The 22,423-nt window shown below is 34.0% G+C and overlaps 1 protein-coding gene across 2 annotated transcripts in view; it reads right to left on the bottom strand.

Moving 5' to 3' along the window:
* Dach1 (dachshund family transcription factor 1) overlaps window positions 1–22,423 on the bottom strand; it is a 378,008-nt gene that overhangs the window by 353,229 nt on the left and 2,356 nt on the right. The window lies entirely within an intron of this gene.

Genomic DNA, 22,423 nt, shown 5'->3' with positions numbered 1-22,423 from the left:
TACAATTCCATGACTATAGTCCGGGTTTGATACGTCATCCTACTTTGCACCTGCTATCCCAAAATAATGGCTACTAGCCTTCTTTTAATTCTCAGTAGTCTCCTAATTTGGCCAGAAATATTTATGGTTGCCTTACCCATACCAACCTCAGAAGATGGAAAAATTTTAAAAGTCACTTTGCTGTCCAAGAATAGATCAGAAATAGAAGTTTATATTAAAACATATTAAACTAATTTTTTACTAACCTCCCAGAAATGTCCTCCTACATTTTACTATCAGCTATGTCTAGAGACTCGGTGAATATAAATCACAGCAATATATTATTTTTTTACTTAAAATATTTCAACATTACAGATAAGGACAGCTCATTGAATGCACAGTTCAATCTGAGTATTTAGATTTGGGATTTGGTAACTGATCATTGGTAACAGTATGTAATAATAAATATATCTAAAGGATTCCAAATCACACATGATATTCTTTTGATCTTGTAGAAAAATAATATGGTATTATAGAATGTTGACAGTTTCTTTTTAGGAAGAGCATTTGGTGGATTTTAAAAATGCAATGGTTTTAGAAAAATTAAGTAAACCAATAAAAACTAAACTATTAAAAAGGTAATAGCTAATATTTATGAGTATTTATTAAGTCTATAACTGTGCTAAGCTCTTAGTGTATATGATTTAATAAAATGTACTCAAGTAGAGAGATGAGAAAGCTGAAGCTGACAGGTATTGGGGACAAGACATCAAAACCCAACTGTGCTCTGTAGTCATTTGATCTTATACATTAGAAATTATGAAGGAAAAAGTCATTTTTTCCTGTTCATCTAAAATGAAATGCTCTATAATATTATGTCCACATTTCCTAAGTCTCTTCTACTAACCTGGGGATCAAAACCCGAGAAAATGCAGAGAAATAATCACTGCTAAAATTGCTTTGAACTCTTTACATTGCCTTCAAATATTGACTGAAATGACATTTGTCAAGAAAATAGTGTTTATTCTGATCAGTCTTTCAAATTTCAACTCTTGCACTATTCTAACCATAAACTCCCCTCATCATGTTCTATTTCTGTGACATCTTCAATCTATATAATTTTCTAATATTACTCTAATGACATATTTATTCTTGCTCTTTCATCAACTATGAGTGCTAAAATATTGTTAAGGAATGTTGAGAGTTTTGTTTGTTTGTTATATTCACTAAGATATCCAAGACATATAGACAAAAATACCCATTACATATTAGATGCATGACAAAAATTAATTATGCAGATAGAATATAGCACTCAAGAAATAAACAAATCTCTCAAAGATTCTAAAGAAAAACAAGAAAAAACAACTAAACAATTTGACTTCCAATTAAAATCAATCAAAAGAGATGAAGAAGGACATCTCATATTCATCAAAGGAAAAGTCCATCAAGATGAAGTCTCAATTTTAATCTTGAGTCTTTAATATAGTTATCTGAAATCAGAAGACAGGAAACATCAATGCCTATCATGAAGGAAGTATGAAGCTGAATACTTTTTCTTTACTCATAGACTAATTTTGATGTTAGCTCCAAAACCTCATTCATTATTTTATGGCCATAACTATCACTTCAAACTTTCATAGTTTAGTTCACACAAAACCCCTGCTAAAACTAGGGTACAAAGCTCAACTTTTCTAAATCATTCCCTAAACATCTCATTCAACTAATCCCCTATAATTTTTAGCATCTTCTGTCTGTTTTCTTCTTTACATTCTTCTTTAGTTTCTTTAACCAAAACTTTAATTTACTTTAATCTGGATTAATATAACAATCAGTAGTATAAATGTGTCCAGTCAGTAGTATAAATGTATCCAGTTCTACTTTCATAAAGTCACAGAGTTGTCTATCCAAAGCTCTCACAAAACATCATGACTTTTTTTCATTGGCCTTTCAAGAGAAGAAGAATCCCAAATATTTAGTTATTATGATATAATTTATAATTTTTAAAATCATTAATGGTGTCAGATTGATTTCTTTCCATGATGACAAGGCCTGAATGTCCACCCTGTTCTCCTAAACCTGATAAGCAGATATTATAATCTTCAACCTAACCAATATACATCATAAAATAAAACTGTATTTCCTAGTGGTCTCTATCATTCCAAACATTTGAAGATTCCTGCTGGCTTATTTTGGTTTAACTTTAAAAGTCTTTCAACTTGTTAATCCATGTCTGCCTTTTACTAATAATAAAAATTAAAATTTAAAAAACTATGAAAAATGAATTCCCCCAACAAAACAACTGATAAAATGAGAATAGTGTAAAGTAGTAAATAATATAAAAGAACTCTGTAACTTCTAATGGCCACACAATATCTGAGCAGGTATATTTTATTTAGTTTTTTATCTTATTAATCTTTAAAGTTGAATTTCGACTGGAAGCATGATTAATGGAAATAGAGGAGGAATTTACCACTTATGTCTTCCAAAAACAGAGGACATATGTAAAGTTGAGGTAAAACACACATGCATGCAGTGATCTTAGCCTATACCTTTATTCTTAGTATTTCATGCTTCCTAAGCATACAGTAGTACACACACACACACACACACACACACACACACAAGTGTATGTATATTTTTAAGAAATCATTGTAGAAAATAAGGAAGGCTTTCTTTCATGGAAGGTATATCTTCTGAAATTCAAAATTGTTTGTGGCTATCAGCAAATCACAAGGCGGATTCAATGAGTGACTGACTAGTCATGTATTTTGTTTGAGACACAGTCATGCTTCTACTTGAAGCTGCACTAGAACGTACTAAACCAATTAAGCAGAATAGATGAACAAATATTCAAAATCTATTCTTCTAAATCTACTTTTTACCTAGTACACAATATTCTCTCAGGCCCTTGGATAACACAGCATTTATATAATAACATAATCTCCAGACATGCTGTGCAGCAACATAAAATAGAACTGTAACAAATAAGTACCATGTTTGAAATGAAATACCAATTTGTGGTTTAATTTTTTTCTCCCACAAAACTCCAAAGCTTACACAAAACTCCAAAGCTTAAGCTCTTTGTGAGAGACTGGTCATGCCCATTTTTCTTAGTCCACCGGAATGATGTTTGAACTGAAGCACTTTCGCACCATGAATAAACTGTGAAATGTAGGTGAAAATTAAATTTAGTTACAGCTGCCAGTCTTGAGGATACTCTTTATGGGACTATCGTTGTCTTATTTAAACAAGCACAGCTGTTTGCAACATTGATATAAACAAATACTTACAAAATATAATATTACAAGAAAATGCTGAAAAAATCCGCAGAAAAATGTTGGGAAGAATGCTGATACAGTGAATAGTACTGAAATTAACATGTGATCCTGAGTTAAGTCAGAAATAAAATCGAGGTGTAGAGGTGCACACGTGTGACCTAGCACTTAAGAAATTGACACAGGTTTGGGACAGTGAGGCTAGCCTGGACAACACAGATTCTCTTTCGAGAGACACAGGGTGGGTAAGGTAGCATATGTAAGGAGAATGTGGTATCTAGTGGAATGGAGAAAAGACAAAGACCTAATATCTGTTGCTCAATGTTGAATCTTAAGATGTTAAACTGTTTCTCATTACAATGAGATCAGCAAGGTTGACAAGAAGCTGAAAATCATTTCAAATCCAAAGATGCATTTGGTGACCATCAAGGTGACTGTTCAGGTTAGATGGAGTTTGCTTAAAGAAAAATATAATTTTCAATAGTGTTTCAAATTCCATGGAAAATAAATGCTTTTATTTCTCAAACATTAGAATACGTATATTACAGATGTTTTTGTTCCTTTTTTATTGTTGTACATTACTTGAGATTATTTAAGTTATCTGATGCTTCAAAGGATCTATTTGATTTTTCAAAATAATTGTTTTTGAAGCTACAAATCTGTCCTATTGAAGAAAGGTTTTAAATACGTCAAGAAATTTTTCCTGTTATTAGACACATACAAGGGAAGACAGAGCTCAGCTCAAATGTAGTATATCCCAGGACCCAATGGAAGCACTCTTCAATATCTTCATACTGAGTCAAATGGAAGACCTTTGTCTACTCATCAAGATCACTTGGAAAGATGTATTTATAGTAAAGTTATACACGGACTTGCCTACTGCATGAATTGGGTGAATTTATTCCTTATGCACATTTAAATAAGCATACAACTTACAAAGCATTGTGGCATTTGTAAAGTGCAAGTAATCAAATTTCGTAGATGATGAGAGACAGGACATAAAGACTGAAGCCTCCAGAGGAATTAGAAACAGCAATGCAGGGGTAGTGGTGGAAAAGTCCAGCAAGCAGTGCACACCAGTGAATGCAATGGTAAGCAGACCAAAATTTGTAAAAATCACTGAGTCTCAAGGCATAATACACACTTTCTTGGTGTTAATTGCAATTTCAAAGCCATCGTCAGAAAGATGCAATGGAACCTGAGTTTGACACCAACTTGGCCTGTATATAGAACTTCAAAAATGCAAAGAAAACATAGTAATAATATGATTCATTTCTAAATATTACATGCCAACACTGTACCTGAATCACTTTCTCTTGATTGGTGAAAAAAATTATAACCATTTTTCTTTATTTATGGAGAGTGCCACACAGGGGTAATTTCTTACTACCCAATACTTGGTTAAGACACTAAACATTAAATAAAAATGAAAATTAATTTCTTACCTTACAGGGAGAGATTTGGGAACAGCAATAGCAACATTTTTCCTGCATAATTAATCCAATGCAATGAAAACTATTTCCCACAGTTCCCAAGAGTGAGCACATTGAAGAACTTATCCAACCAAGGAACTTGCAAATAACAAAACTTTAGCAATCTGACACGCCTCTTCTTCCTAAAGAATATAAGAATGCCTGAATATCAAGTACTTTTTGTGCTGTGAAATAAAGTCATCAACACAATGCTGAATTACTTGGATGGAAGAGCAGATCCAGATGGTGACTGACGTGGAATGATGGAGCAGAAGAACAGCCCATGAAGGAAGACAGAGGCCACCCCAGACACTAGCTGAGTCTGCTCTACTTACAATACAAATAATGTTCAACTCTAATATTATACATGTCTGAGTGGCTTCTGAGATATATATGTATTCTAAATCTACTAGTAACAGTGCTTTATTCTGAACAAAATACCTAAATAGAAAGACGAAACAGACACAAGAGAGTGGACTAACATCAGCCAGGAAAATGCAAGAAGAGTGATCCAATTAATCCTCTGTTACCTTCTCCTATCAACCATCTAAATGTACAAATTATCCAACAAATTAACAGTGCAATCATTTTTAAAGTATGTATATGTGTATGTGAATGAGAGCATGCATGCATGCGTTTAGGAGCACACGGATACCATAAGAGGACATTGGACACCCAGAAGCTGAAGATACAGTCTGCTGTACAACCCTAAGCAACTTATCAACTCTGATCCTCAGTGCTTTACTTTCAAACTCAGATACAATATACTGCATATAGTCATTATGGGAAGTAAAAGTAGATATCTGATACACTATAATGCTTAGTAAGTAATAACCAAAAGGAAAATAACATGCAATTATTTAACTATATGTTTGCATAGAAATGTACTTGTGTACACATTTTTGATATGATCATTCAATTAAAGTTGTTGGATAGTTTATATTTTCTATGATTCAGAATTTGTAAAAATAGATATAATTAGTTACAATTAAGATCAAGGTAAAATTTTCAATCTTATAAAAAAGTTTCAACATTGATACCTAAATTACTACTAAAATATGATAAGTATTCATAGAGTGTGTTTATGTTATTCAATAATGAGAAAACAAAAATTCAATAAGAAAGACAACTGTCATTATAATGAATAATTATCATGTACTTAAAAGTTTCTGAGGATCTCAAAACAAAGAAATACATGATACTCCTATATAATAATCCCAGGAAAGTAACTAGTTGTCATTAGAAATTAAATTCTCCCAAGTTATATAATTTTTTGTTGATCTTAAAATTTAAACTTAACATCTGATGACTAATATTTTTAAATTTCATGTACATGAAGGAAACTGCAATAGAAATAACAACAAACACCTTGTTTTCTTTACTTCTCCTCCTCTGGTAAGTTTTAGACAGTAGAATTTTATAGACAGATGCCAAGAAGAAAATAATTCAGATCCAATTTCAACAACCTCCTAAGTTTCACAATATGACAGGGAACAAAGAGTGTGTATTACACAATTAACAAAAAAACAAAGCTGCGATAAATCTTCAAAGACAGAATAGTGTTTTGAAAGAAGGAACATTTTTGCCTTACCAGATCCATAAGATATTTTCAAACTACAAACTTAGGTAAACATGTTCGAAGACCTACCTCAAATTTGTTTTTAAAAAAAAGAGACTAGAGAGAAATTATTTTGGGGGAGAGGAATCCCTAGTAATAAACAATTATACATTGTGTCTTTATATTGAAACGCTATTAGACATTTAGCCATCACAGAAGGACCTGGCCAACATTAAAAAACTTCTGGGATTCCAGCATTCAGGGGAGTCACATGACAGCTTACTGGAAGTATTAAAGCTAACTCCTCTTCTAGGTGTGTGTTGTAACCACACATTCCTTTTTCTTGTCTCTCAAAGTATTAAACTTTCTAACTTAGAATTTAAAATATATCTCTTAATGTTAGTTCTACTAACATTTTAATAAATAATATAAGCTTATAAAAAGTCAAGTTCATAATACTTTGCTATGATTTACTTGGAATTTCCTTAGGAATAAATGCATAGTGTGGCAGGAAGAACCAGAACTGCTAAAAGGATATTTTAACATTTTAGTTTGGAATCTAAGATAAATTTGGAAACTGATTTTTTTTAAAAGTGTCTCAAAGCAGGTATCATCACAACCTCTCTTCTAAAACCCTCTTACAAGTAAGTAGAAAACCACTGCCTTTTTCCTAAGCTTACCTTTGAGTCTGGGGCTTGGAGTCATCCAGACTAACATCTTAAATATTAGTGGATAGAAGCAAAATATGAAATCAAGTGTCCTAATTCTTCCTCAAGACTCCAAGGTGACTTCAGATAGACTTACCTACCTGTTGTGATAATGAAATATTTTGGGGGTATTAATGGCAATCCCCCCTCTGAAATATTCATACTAGTATAATACTTTTGTTGAAAATAATTCTTAAAAATGATCCTTGCTGCTAAGGCTTCCAAAACTGCTGTCACAAACATCAGTATTCACAACAGACAAAGCCTGGTGTCACAGGTGTTGCAATTCCAAGTACGTAGGAAGCTGAAACAGAAGTGTCAAAAGCTGAAGGCCTGTCTGAGCTGCAGAATGAGATCAAGCCCAACTTTAACAATCTGGTGAGATGGAAACATAAAACAAAAAGAAGACTGAAATGAATGTCAGTAAATGAGTACTTTTCTAGATAACATTTGTCCTAGGTTCACACCCTACTACTGCAGAAAGAAAAATAATTAAATTTTCTTGATAACCTAACAAGAGTGAATCTAAGAGGACAGAAATAATAGGAATGACAATTCCAGCTATGCAGCGAAGGCACTCCCGTGTCCTGACAACATTCATTTTAGCAGTGACAACATAAGGTCCGCAGGTTCGTGTACAGCGTGCTACAGGCAGGAGACCATGCCTTTACACAATCTAGAGGATCGATTGGACCTAGTAAAACCTTATTTTAAGACTCTTTAAGGCACTGATTTATGCACAATTGATCTGATCAGCCAGGCGGTCAATGTGATTTATTAGCTAAGATGGCCAAAACTCCTTTTTCTCCTTTTTCAAGCAGAAATAATTCACCTCGTTAGAGTTGGGATCATTATAGCAACCTACTGAGAAATAAGAACTTGAACCTGCTGATCAAGATCCAGTTTCTCCCAATTTATGGATCTACCAAAGAGTCATCGCTAGGTATCAAGACCAAAGCTGTCACGCAGAAGCAGGAGCTAGTGAGTCATATGGGGACTACAGATGGATGCAGTAGTTTAAAGGGAGTTCTATCATTATTCCCCCAGAAACCCTATCAGATGGCAATCATATTATTGAGAAACTCATTCATTCTGTTTCTACCACAAATATTTTTTATTTCGTCTACAAAACAAATTGTGTTATTTTAATTATGGGGCTTAACTAAACATGAGACTAACAATATGAGTAACAAGGCTCACAATCTACATGTGGTCCAGCCTTTAATCCCAGCAATCATGAGGAAGAGGCAGGTGGATCTCTGTGGGTTCGAGACTAGCCTGGGCTACAGAGCAAGTGCCAGGATAGGCTCCAAAGCTACACAGAAAAACCCTGTCTCAAATACAAAAGCAAAAAACAAAGAACAAAAAAAAAACCACATGTGTGCACACATGCACATGCAATCTACAGAGTCCATTTAACACCACTCATACGTACTTGTATCAGGACTAACACTTGGAGATGTGGATAGAGGAAACTCCCCATGACCTCACCTCTAGATGGTGTAAATTCTCCTTTCTTTTTGTTATGATCTATTCTCCAGCATGACCCAGTACTCAAAGTCTCTACTAATTATTACCCACCACTTTAAATTCATAACCAAAGAATTACTAGGTAAAAGACACAGTAAAAGTTGAATATGGAATGAACTACTCTACTTTGGACTGATTATAGCCTGGCTTTCCCATTCAGTCTGCAGCTCAAGACCAAAAATATTGTCATGCCTAAGCTGTATGCATTGTAGAATGATTTGGTTAAAAAATTTCCTTAACTCAAAGCAGTTTCAGGTAATATGGCCTTCTCGTTGTGGCATATTATTTCACCATGTGCTTTGTAAATTATGAAGAGCTTTATTTTTAAAGCTCAAGTTTTACTTAAACCCAGTTATGTTAATTTTTACATAAAAAATAGTATAATCTCACTACATTTGATCTACCATGACTCCCTTACAATATGTAGGACAAATGCACACCTTTAAAGGTAGTCATTGTTTTATTAACTTAAAATAAGACAATAAACAAGATTATTTGCAAAATATGTGTAAGATTTTATACCTTTGGAGATACAGTGCCACCTGCTCTCATTACCAAATTGGCAATGTGAAAGGGTCAGAAGTAAGTTTAGCTGTTCTGTTAGTTGCAAATATGGACTTCGGTTGTCGAGTATGACTGAATGAGTGTGTGTGTGTACCTGAGTCAGTACCTATTTGGGTGATCATGTTTGTGCTGTATTATCTATGTCTATGATTAACCTTGTTTTCCTATACCCAAATCCATATTTTCTGAAAACAATATAAATAACAGTTAATATCATCAGAACCACATAATAAAGTGGAAATAATTGAAGATCTAGAGTTATTCTCATCATGATTTTGCTGTTGACTATCTAAATATTTTCTTCTTTCTCTTTAATAGAGATAAACTAAGAGCAAGTAATTTGTTCTTCTGTAGATTTTTGCTTCAAAACATTAATTGTATTGCCATTTTAGTCACTTTTACAAGTGTGTGAGTTGAAACTCCATGCATATAACTCATTTAATAATATACAACATTTATGTTACTCTGGTCCTTTTATAATTTGTAAATGATGTATTATTTATTTAGCCGCATCATAAAGCAAAACTTTTCCTACATTTTGAATGACATCAATGAATACTTTTAGCTAATTTTTTCCTTAACACCAGTTATCTAACTAGAATGAGACACTCCAAGCAGAATATGGAGTGATTACAGACTGGATTTCTGGTTGCTAAAATGTTTTCACCCTCTGGAGTTGTGAACTATAAAGAACCCACAACTCAGCTAACACAAGCATAGCATACGCCTCTTATTACTTTAACCAAATCCTTGTATTCCACCTTCATATATATATATATTGATCATAGCAACAACTGATTTCATAGGATATGGAATGTAGCACTTTCATTCATGCTGTCACTAAATAAAGAATACAGATCCACCTTAAACTTGAGACTGGTTAGTGCAAATAGTCTTAATATTATCATATCTGTTGATTCTAAAATAGAGTATCATCTATGATTTTCAATGGGTTTCTATTTTGCTTTCTGGTTTGCTTTAAACATTGTGCATATAGTCTCTACGTAGACTTTACATTTACATGGTGAGAGTGCCAATGAGTGTGTTTTATCAGACGTTCCTGGAAGCTGTCTGGCCAATAGGAATAGTTTGAAATGGTTCCCTAATCGCTATTGAAATCACTGATAGTACTGTCTGTCTGCACTATGACAGACAAAAGCTGAAATGTATTAAACACTGCAATCCATCATCCTGCAGATGGGGAGCAGGAGCCAGCGAGTTCAGAAGCACTGACTACCCGCTGCTTAACAAAGGCTGGAGTCCTGACAGTTCAGTGCTGTCCTAGCTCTTCCCCACCACCCCTCCATCTAAGATGAATGAGTGTAATCAGTGAGGGAGAAAGCCTGCTGAGGGCTTCAAATTCAAACATTGTTACATTTAAAGTGCTGTGTTTTATCCTTCATCAGAACTGTTTCTTAAACAGTTTTCACCAACTACAAGATTAAGTGTTGGATAGATGGATGGATGGATGGATGGATGGATGGATGGATGGATGGATGGACCCATGCATGCATGAAATGTGGCTTCAAGAAAATGTTTCACTGGTAAACCACCTAAGTTGGGAGAACTAACTTTAAAGCTACACTGTCAGGTCAAAGGACACTAGATAAAAAGCCTCTCAAGGGAAAGTTTACAGTGATGTTTACTATCCATATTATTTTTGAATGACCAAGACATTACTATTTTGAAATAAGTGTCAAGTACAAACAAAATGCCAATTGCTAAAGCTCAATTCCTTTTCTGTAGTTGTTTGTGATAAGTACATAGGAACCTCAAAATAGCCAAAGGGTGGAAACAGATCTCAACTGCTAACAGCACATTAACAAAGTATAGAAACGAAAGACACTTTTCTTTGGATTTCAGCCTTGTCATTTCCAATTTTCTGCTCCTTGGACATGCTTGTATTCAAATTCTGGAACATCTATTCAGCATATCAATCCTAATTAGACAATCTGGGTCTGGAAAGGATGAGAGCTGGGTCATTTGCATAATTTAATCATAAATACTCAGTGATACATATTTCCAAATGCATTTGTACAATTATCTTTTCATCCTTGGGGCAATGGTATTAATATGATTAGGCAATATTTCTGGAAAAAAACAGACAAGTATGCACTCTTTTTAACTGCAGCTTAAGGCGATATGAAAAATTAATTAATTTCTGAAGAAAATCAATTTCTCTACGTGACCACATTAGACATCACTAAACCAAGACTCAGAAGCCTCCCTCAATCACTAAGTCCTATCAGGCCCTTCTAAATTCTGATTAGTATGTGAACAGTTCAATAGGAAAACTGTAATGTATCAAAGAGCATCTTAAACTGTGAGGGGTCTGCTCACTTTCCTGTCTGTCCAGCATTCCTCTCTCCTTTATTTAAAGGCATTGTTATTTAACCAGTCAATGAGAAGCCTGTGCTTTTGGTGTGAACTCATCTCAAGTGATCTTTTATTAATGTACATTAAGCAATTTCAAGGACAACAGGATAAGGTTACTTCTGAGATGCTTTTTGAAGAAACGGATTTATATTCTTCTAAAATAATCATAACTCACAGGAGAATGTTTATCAGGAAAAAGAACAGATAAGCTAAGTCATTTTGAAAGTCTTGCTGTCATAAGGAGAGCATCGTCACATTCTTTGTAGGGACAGAAGAACCCAGGTGGCTAATCTGATTTTTAAAAAGAGATTCTGCTTTGTATGTTAATTAGCGACAAAGAAAGAAGTGGCATTTGTGAGTTTAAATGCACTATTCTTTCCTTTATAATCAAGTAAAAAGTAGAAATGACTGCATGCAAATATTCAATATTCATTTAATTTGCATAAAGGTGCTTGAACAAATTTTTGATTCTAACAAGCTCATTTTTCATGCGTTTTGTCTTTCATCCTAATCTAGCATCTGCCATTCCTTTTTGAAGTTATTATCGGCCCAATTCCCTCTTGGACATGGTTGCTGGGTGACCGGTATCTTAGCACCCACTTTGACAGGAACAGATGTGAATCTGATCAAGAGATTTCCCAGGGGTACCTGAAATCACAAACAACTTTTGTGAAAAAAACAAACAGCATTCCTGTCATGGTCCCTTATTTAGCCCACTCCCCAAAAGCAAAAACACAAAAAAGTTTGCTTCGGATCAAATGCATCATCCAAATTTTATTCCCCAAGCTTAGAATAAAATACTTCAGTAGAAATTAATTATTTTGTCACACTTTGAAACTGAGAAAACCTAGTCAAAACATCAACAATTTAAAACCCAGAGTTTGTTTGATCTTGGCTAAATGCTTAGGGGTAGATTGCATGGTAAAGTGCTCCTATTTCTAAGTTTTTCCCAAAAAGACAAAGAATCATTAAAAGGATAGTTCAGATAATAAGGATATTGATGGAGATAGAATTTAGCTTGTTGTCTGAGTATATATAGTCTAAGTAGCATGTGGAAGCCTGGCCATTATAAGCATTACTTTAGAGACTTGTCCAAAAAGATCAGTTTTCTCTCTTCTTCTTTCATACACTTCTACAGTGAGATGATTTTAAAGTGTCCTTTCTTTTTCTTTTTTCAGATCACATGGTGTGGGTGTCATCAATCATTACTGGAAACTGAGTTTCAGAGGACCAAGGGAAGAAAAAAAAAAGCTGTCCATGAAACTCCCCATCACTGCCACTGCAAAGTAAGAATAGGTTGCCTTCCCAGCAATATAGTATTCTCAACACCAGTAAACTTAGGATCCATCCTCCTCCCCCCTCCTTCAATCATAGTTGAAAGCATGCAGCTAACCAAAGAAAACTTTTAAACTGAATCAAATACAGAACTAGATGTTGGTGTTCTGTTATTACGGCATTGAGGTGATTTCAGAAAACTTCCCTATCACTGAAAGAGTGTTCCAACCTCATTCAAGTGGTTAAGTATGAAGACAAGGCTAAAAAGCTGTTAGAGTCTTATAGAAGTGTTATGTCACATAAGTCGACAGTAAGTAAATAATGTGTTTTTATTCCTACAAATAATGTTTCCTTACTGAACATGGCTTAAGCTAATGAAGATAATGACATAGTATATATTAGAAATTTCTACTTTCTCCATCCCTTTACTAAAATATGATTCATTATAAGAAAATAATTAAGAGGATATATAGATAATAAGTGTAAAAGAAACAAATGATGTTCCAGATTCCCTTTTGCTTTAAGTTAGGAAAGGAAGATGTTCATTTCAACTCCAAAGTTTGCAGATGAAATTACTGAAACTTTGTACCAGTACCAGGATTTGTGTGTTGCTATGCCCTTTATGAACTGTCTTTTAAGGTACAGATTTTATTAAGTAGTAAGTCAAACTGTCTGAAAAACAAAATTTCTTTCCTCCCTGTGAAGCCCTTGCATTGTTGTAGTCTCATAAGCAGAGATTGTGACCCCACACACTTATATCAGTCACACATTTGAATATGTAATAAAACATTTGGATACTCCAGACAGTAAGCAAACTATGAAAATCTAGTTTTTGTTGTTCCTATGATCCAGTTCCAAGTTGAACCCATTCCACATGCTACAGTAAAGCCATCTAAAATACAAACAGCATCTGTGCCCTCCAGAGGTCAGTGACCATGTTCAGTTGTTTCTAAGGGAGACAAAACTAGGCTCTTTGGAAACCCTTCTGGGCATTCCAGCACACAAGAAAATAAAATTATAACCATCTAGAATGTGACACTAAGAAAAATGAGATACATTCGTGTATAAAATCCTTATTCTTAAAGGTTGTAACAAAGAAAAACTTCCTTTAAGACATTTTTCTTCCACTTAGGCAAGCTCACTCATAGAAAGAAATTATGTATACAAGAAATGTGTTTGAATTCTTATTAAATAAATTTGGGCTCAAGCTCCTTAAATCATACATAAAGCATACATAAATGATATATTTTATTTTCAGTAGTCAACACTATAATAATATGAGTAAACTTAAATTGCCTCAAATTTTAGAGTATTTGGTGTTAATTAAAAATCGCTCATGGATGATATTTTTTTAAATTTTCTAAGTATATCAGATTTCCCTAATATGGTATCCAAACAGGTGGTACAGAAATAAAAGATCAAATTTGACCCAGAAGGCTCCAATATTAAGTTTTGAATTGGCATCAGTTCATTGTTTTCCCAAGGGATAACTTGTATAAATGTAATTCTATGGTTTCATAAAAGCAGGTCAAGTTTCCATCCCTGGGGGTCTTTTGGCAATTTGAAGCATGGAAACACTGTTCCTGGCTACAAGTTCAAATCTGCATGTTCTGTCAATAGTGTGAAAATAAAAGAAAAACAGGGAAAATCAGACAAGTAGTCATCTTTACTTAGCCTCATCACTTGTCAGAAAAATTCTTAGAAGTAAGAACAAAGGTACCAGAGTTCTCAAGCCATGGAATATTTTGAAGTCACTTCAATCACTTATCATTTTTCCTCCTAACATATTGCAAACCAGATGATGGGAAATGTGAGACTACCAATTTTTTACTTCTATCTGAATTACCTACCAACTGAAAAGATGAACTTCCTGTAAAATAAACAGGCATGAAGTTTATCTACCATGTACCAGTTTGGGTTGTATCATTTGTAACTCTAGTATCTTAGATGAAGCTGAAAATTTTAAATGGACAAGGTTTTTTATGAGCATCTTACTATCTTGCAAAAAGATTTTATGCATACTTGCACTTTTACCACTGGTGTAATAACTTGACAAGTGCCATGAAATGATTGAGAAAGTGATTGATTTCAATTTACCTGGATCTTTACCAAGTGTTTTCAAAGACAATTACAGTCTGGTGCAAGAAGTGGTAATACACATCTCCTTGTGTAGACACGAAGATTAACCCACTGACCTCCTCCTCAGCTCAGCTCACTGATGGCAAAGCTTTCAGAGAAGCTACTTCTCTTCAGGTTACGAAGGGTTTGTTTTCTTAAACTGTATCCACTGATTCTTAGAGATATGCTTCCTCTGAGATCCACAAAGGAATGAAGTATACTAACAAAAACTTTGAAGCAAGAATATCAAATACATTTATTTAATGTTATTAAATGCCTATACTTTTGCATCTAATTTTAACATCTATTTATGCAAGTAATTCTCATCTGTGCACACTAAATAGGAATTGAACAGTGCATTTTATTCATCATAAAATTAAATATTTAGGAAAATGCATCATGTTTTAGTTATTGTCCTAATAGTGATGCACCCTTATGTATTTTAAGTACATTTAAAATATTTAAGTGCAAATTACTAGTTCTTTATTCAAAAATTAACTTCCATTTTCTTGACAAATTTAAGTGTAAAGTAAAATACATTTTGAAAATGTATTCTATGCTTTGATGAATTACAAACAAGAAAGCTACAGATAGATAGTTTGAGAGAAGGTCAATTGTGCTCTGGTATACGGCCAACTTGAGTATGCACATGTAAACATATGTAAAGGCTTTCATCTAAATGTGTTATAATTCCTTACATCATTAAGACATTGACATCAAATGAAAAAAATTCACACAAGTAAAAATATTCAGCACAGATATCTCTAAACTGCTGGTAAAACTGGTACACCTGTTGCACATACTAATATAAATATATAGCTGGTGATATGAAAAATAAAAGTGGTTTAAGTCATTTTTCTTAAAGTTCAAAGATCTGTAAAGCTAGCAAGTGTCTAACTCAAGAAATATCCCTTCTGAGAAGAAGGTTAAATAAAGTTTAAATATTTAAAATGTGAAGTAACAATAGAGTTGAAAAGTATCAGCAGCTTTTATCTTAGCTGTTAGGAACTCAAAAGTTTCAAAGTCAAGTCTTTACTTGATTGTCACATCAATGGGATGTCTGTAAAATAATAACGCTATTATTAGTACTGTCTCTTAATTGTTGTTAGTAAAAGTTCAGAATATTATTTATGATTTCAAGAAAATATGTCCCACTCCAGGTGATTAACATAACGATTGCTTTTGTTAAGTATGCCTTAACTTAAATTAAGACACATTTACCCCAGAAGTTTCTGTTTCCATTAAGTACTTGCCTTTTACTAGCCAAATTTCTTGATACATAATTTGATAATCCTTGCTAACACAGTGAGACTATTTTTTCCTATTGTGTTGGAAAAATTAACCTGAATATTTAGCATTATTTGATACTATATAAAGCCAAAGACAATTTAACATTTTCTGTTTACTTTTTTGCTTCTACCGAGGAAAGGTTTCATTATCCAATGTGGCTAATAAAATTAACCTGCACACTCTACTGCTTCCTTCAGTGTTCATCCAGTGAAAATGTTTTAATAATATATCAATTTTTTGTCAAACAAAAACACTCTTTTCAAATGTTTCTACTAGACTTTTTAGATGGTTTGCATATAGAAACTATGCTGCTCAAGAAAAAACTTCCTGAACTTACTCCTTTTATCTAGGTAAAACAATGCATACCTTGCCCCACATTGCTCTCAGACCCTACAAGTGCCAAATCTAACTCGCTATTCTAAGTTCAACTTTAAGATTCCATACCTAACGTAACTAATGTAACACTTGTGATCCTATGCCTGGTTTATTTCAATTTAACAACTTTCTAGAAATGTGGAGTGTTTTACAGGTGTTATATTGTGCCTAGACACGGACAGTTTTGAATTCTGCATTTAGATTTCTATTCTCTGCCTCTCTTAGTGCTCATCAATGCTCCTTAAACCCCTTTAATAAAGTAACTGTCTATTCAGTGTCCTTCTTTGCAATTGTATTAAAAATTAAATGACACCGAGTTTTCCAGTTTAAAAAGTTGACTTTTACAACTTATAATAAAATCCAATGTGTTCAAAAACACAGAAGAAATCTTAGATTGAAACATTGGACCAAATATAAGTCATTTTGAATCAGATTGCAAAATTGCAACTTTAACATTAACAAGTCTTCAATCTAGAAGAATCTAAAAATGAATTTATTAATTGGGAAATTGATAATTCTGTTGCTTATGTAAAAATCCATCAGCTCATACCAAGACAATTTCAATGCACCTGGTTTGAAATCCTTGACTTGGATGATGTGCTAAATTGGATCATTTTCTCATATGATTGGAAATGTATTTGTAAACAGACACTTACTCATGAAGTTAATCACTGATAGCCCAAGCAACAGTGAACACACACTTAACGAATCATCTTTGGAATATTTGGAATAGATAAATAAATAAGAGTGTGCGTGTATGTGTGTGTGTGTGTGTGAGAGAGAGAGAGAGAGAGAGAGAGAGAGAGAGAGAGAAAGAGAGAGACAGAGACAGAGACAGAGAGACAGAGACAAAGAGACAGAAAGAGAGACTGAGAGAGAGAGAGAAAGAGAGAGAGAGAGAGAGAGAGAGAGAGAGAGAGAGAGAGAGAGAGAGAGAGAGAGAGAGAGACCAGTTTATCCATTACTAGCTGATTACAAAAAAACTGTGAATATCTTATCCTGGATATTCCTGGTTTTCAAAACATTATTTTGTTAACTTATACACTCTTCTAACAAGGTCATTTGTGTATGCAACACATTTTTAAAAAGCAAATAGTAGTCAATAAGTCTCTTTTTAAATAATTAGTTATTATGTCATAAAAACATTTCTGACCAAAAATACTTCTTGAAAATTCAGAAGGAAAGTAAATGCATTTTAATGTCTTATGGATTGGAGTTTTGCAGAGCTTCTTCTAGTCCTCAGGTAAATATATCAGTTTAGTTAACAGCCTTCAATACTACTCTTCCCTAAGCTCAATTAAGTGGTTTTCAATCCAACGTTTCTGCCTTTGGACAGCAAGGAACGCAACAAATACTATCATAAAGAAGCAGCTTAGTGCTGTGTCAAAGGCTAAAAATATGAATGCAATCTTATCTAGAATGTTTATGCTGGGCACTCATGTAAGTATTTATTCTTACAAATATCTTAACTGACCAATCAGAATCCTTCACCTCAGAATAGAAACTGGTTCACGCTAGCCAATGATAATCTCATCATAGTCTTTATAACATTTAAATATAAAATGGCAAAATCTCCAGTGAACCACATTTTAAACACTCAGTTCTTAGCAACTCCATATTCCCTGCCATTTCCAAAGCATATAATTTGATGTGACATTTTTGTGTTGACAGTCTGAAAATGATAGCTTTGAAAAATAAAATTCAGACAAAGTTGGAACATAGTAAAGAATCTAAAACACACTTATAATCAAAATGTTTAATTAAAAGTGGTAAACTCACCTGTACCTACTTAGAAGGCATGTTTCAAACTGTTTTCTTCAAGCAAAGAATCAAAGGGAGACTACTTACAACCTGTGAGAGTTCCACCTCCTATTGTATTTTGCATCAGCTGTACTTTGTGTTGCTAATACAATACTAGTAAAATAACTATTCTACCTAATTGGCAAAGACAATTGTAGGAAACAATTGAATAAGATAACTTGAGAAGGAAATATAATACTGATTGATAGTCAAATCACATAGAGTTCTAAAAATGACAACTACTTGGTTGCACATTAAGCTAATTTGCAAATGCTACTTACATTCCAGAAACAAAACATCGAATGAGAAACAATAAAGCATATTATGTTTTTGTATGTTGGTGATTCACATGTAGTAAATCAACAAAGAAAGGAGTGATTTATGCTTAAACACTGCCAAGACTTTAATCAATATAGGGTGTCACATCCCAGGGGACTGGAGGAGGTAAGTGAGGCAAAAAGGTGTCTAATATTGTCTCTGTAATTCACAAGCAACCCCATGAAATTAAGTAGATTAAACAACAACAACAAAAAAGCAAGCATTGACTGATAAAGAGGTGATTTTTAAAATTGGTATCAAATTTATTAAATTTTGCATAAGGAAATTGGGCATGGGACTAATTTATTCATTTTAGATAATATCTGAAACTTTTTAAAAATAAAATATTATTTGTGAAAATCAAATTTATTGAATAATAATATTTATTAAAGTGTATTTTTCTAAAAGTAAAACCATATGTATTTTTGATGATAATGATTATATCCAAGACTAATTTCAAACAAGAAAACAAACTTAATAAACATTAGCTACATAATTCAAAAACTTATAGTTTATACTATAAGTTGATCAACATCAATCAATCAATTATCATGTCTCATTCATTTTCTGACATTTGCAAACCAGAAAGAAATAAGTTATAGCACAAAACCAACTTTCATATTTTATGTTTTGGTCTTCAAACCATGTTGCTTTTCTTGTGAAATGTTATAAAATGGGACACTTGGGTTTTGTAGGACCCATGAATCTGCCATAAGACAAAAACTTCAAATGCATAGTTTCTTCATATGAAATAATTGTTGAATTTCTCTGTGCCAAGCCTCAGAAGTGAGTTGATCTGGATTTGTATTAAAAGTCCCATGTGAATGCAAAGCAGGCAATGAGGAAAATGTTGAATAAATACAGCGCCAGCTTTCTGTCTTTATTAAAACCCTTGACAAGAAAAATAAAGAATTAAGGGAAAATGTATACTTCTTACACTATAATTATTTTCAGCTATGACCCTTAAACATATAAGGCTTGGCAAATCTTCTAATTTATGTTCATGGATAATATCTCTTTGAAGATAAAAGAATACTGTAATGAATCTTTGTATACATATAAAAGGTTAGAAGTCTACTTAAGTTTTTTAAAAAAAGCCTCTGAAAATCTCGGACAACATAGGACACAAGTCATAGCCTGGCTTAAACAATACAGAAACAAAATCATCTTCTGACAATAATAAGAAAGAAAGCATTTAGATAACAGGATGCAGGAGCTACTTTTTGTTACATGAATTCACAGAAAAATCGAACCTTAACCCAAATCTACAAACAAGCAATTGACTGACACAAACAGACTTGACCATGTACATAATTACTTTTTTTGTTGTTGTTATTTAATGGTTAGCAGTTAATTAACTGACCTCTGTTGCAACAGCCAAGTTCAGACAACTAATGTTTAGTTTTAAAATAATAATTGGAGGAAGCAGACCAAGGTCAGCCTTTGCCTTTTAACAACTTTCAAATGCAATTCTTTATATTTTCTTTCATGTCTTGAGATCTATACTTTTTATCTTTACTGTCTCGAAGGTGATAGTGCCTTTTTCATCTCCTAGTGGTAATGACAGATGGCTTCAACATTTACTCTAATTTTCATAGAGAGCATACTAATTCAATAGCCCCAAGCAAATTAAATCCACTTTAAGATTTGCCACTGTTCCTGAGTTACTCTCAAGAAGTTTATTAATGTTTCTTTCATTTAGCATCACTTTGGTTCCTAAAATTCCCTGAAATTTAAATATTGCTAAGAGTCCTCATTAGATATACATCCTGTAAGCAGAGAATACTGATTTGATATCACACACACACACACACACACACACACAGAGAGAGAGAGAGAGAGAGAGAGAGAGAGAGAGAGAGAGAGAGAGAGAGAGAGAGAGAGAGAGAGAGAGCTAAACATGTACTGGCAATTTTATTGCTCCTACATTTTCAATAACACAATTGAAATGTTATTGATCTGCTAAATACCCAGGGCAGACAGAAACTGGTTTAAAGAAGTCACTCAAATCTAGATTCGTAAAAACAATATCTCAACACCTAAACATGAGCTGGAGTTAAATAAAAGGACAAATTTAAATTTTCAAATTCAAGATACAAAGCACTCGGGCTATTGCTTTCAAAATAGAGAAATGAAAGGTAAGCGTAGTAATTACCATTAAAACAGTAATGTGTTGTATGCAAATTGTGTATTTTGGTGAGAGAAAGTTCAAGTGCAATTTTCCATTTCTTAGCCTGTGGCAGACTTAAGAGAACCTATGCAGGTATGTATTCATACCTTGTCAGGTTAACTTGTAGAATTCCCATGGCTTTGATTGAGCTGGCTTTTTAGCTGACATAAAGTTAAAATTTAAAAGTCAATCGGCACTTAAGAATAACTTGAAGTAGGACTTTAGGACAATACTTTTAATCACAAAATATTAAGGCCAAGTGAAACATATCTGGGGTACAGATGAGATATTTTTAAAGAGGCAAACAATTCCACTGGGTTTAGCTTAGCTTTGGGCTTGCAGCTTAAGTCTCTAGAACAGTTGGGCTCCTTTGGGAAGAAAAACTGTGAGGAAGATAAAGAAGAGAATGAAGAGAAGAACCACGGGGTGGGAGGAGGAAAGAAAGCAAAAAGAAAACTTAAAAAAATTAGTATCTTTAACAGTATCCTCTGATTACATGATGAAAACTTCAATTTAATTGAAATCATATCGCATTGCCATTGTAAGGAATTCTGTGTGTGTGTGTATGCTGCGTGAGTGTGTGTGTGTGTGTGTGTGTGTATGTGTGTGTGTACACAAATGTAAAAGCATCCAGCATCAGAAACACACAATGATGATTGGGAGAAGAGCAGACATTTCATTCTAAAGAGAAGAGCAGCATCTCAATTTGTCACGGAGTCAGTGTGACAACCGAAGTATCTGAGCTGACTTCCAATTTTACCTTGCATTGTTCATAAGCCAAGAATAATATTTTTCTTTGATTCTGATAGTTTTTATGACGGTTTTTGAGCAAATATTTTATCCTCTGGACAACCAAGAATGACAGTTATCTGACTAAATGGCATTTAGTGATCAGCATGTCCACCCGAACTCACTGCCATCTGGCCATACACCAGATCCAGCAGGAGCATGTGTGCCCGCGAGTGTGCATGAACATGGACGGGGACAGGGACACACATGCACACACACACACACACACACACACACACAGATAAGAGGTCAAGACCTACACATTTTTAATTCTTAAAATGAACGACAAGGAAACACGGAAAACAAAGTTTTGCTAAGTCAGTAAGGACAGGATGGAGTTCCAATCTTTTTCCTTTTCTTCCTAGGCCCTACAGAGGACTAGTCTCAAAGAAGAAATAGCTGGTGGCTTTCTGCCTCCCATCTCCTGAATGATTACCTTCTCACCCTCCCTGCTCCATCCAGCTCCCTTAGCTCTGCTAAGAGCCCCCACTTTCTTTCATTATTTAAGCTCATTTTAAAGATACCAAAGTTGTTTATGAATCTTTTTGCCCAGTTCCCAAGTGCCTGTTTCAGATCTCCAACTTTCCCTACTCTCTTCCTCCCAGAACCTCTGAACTTCTCCCTCTGCTAGCAGCTGGCTGGATCCTTTCTACCCCGAAACTGACAAGTTGCCCCACTCCCGCCCCCTCTCGGTAGGTCCTTCCCCACAGAGCGTTCATTAGCATAAAACTGGTTGGGTCTGGGACTGTCCCAAGGCCTCCTGGGTGCCAGCACTTTGTCAAGGAAAACTAGGAGAAAAGTGCTCAAGCCCTTAGCATCCTAGAGCG

The sequence above is a fragment of the Mesocricetus auratus genome, unplaced genomic scaffold (assembly GCF_017639785.1).
Source record: "Mesocricetus auratus isolate SY011 unplaced genomic scaffold, BCM_Maur_2.0 Super-Scaffold_2245, whole genome shotgun sequence".
Lineage (NCBI taxonomy): Eukaryota > Metazoa > Chordata > Mammalia > Rodentia > Cricetidae > Mesocricetus > Mesocricetus auratus.
Note: the sequence above shows the minus strand (reverse complement) of the source record. Positions and strands in the feature narration are given on the sequence as shown.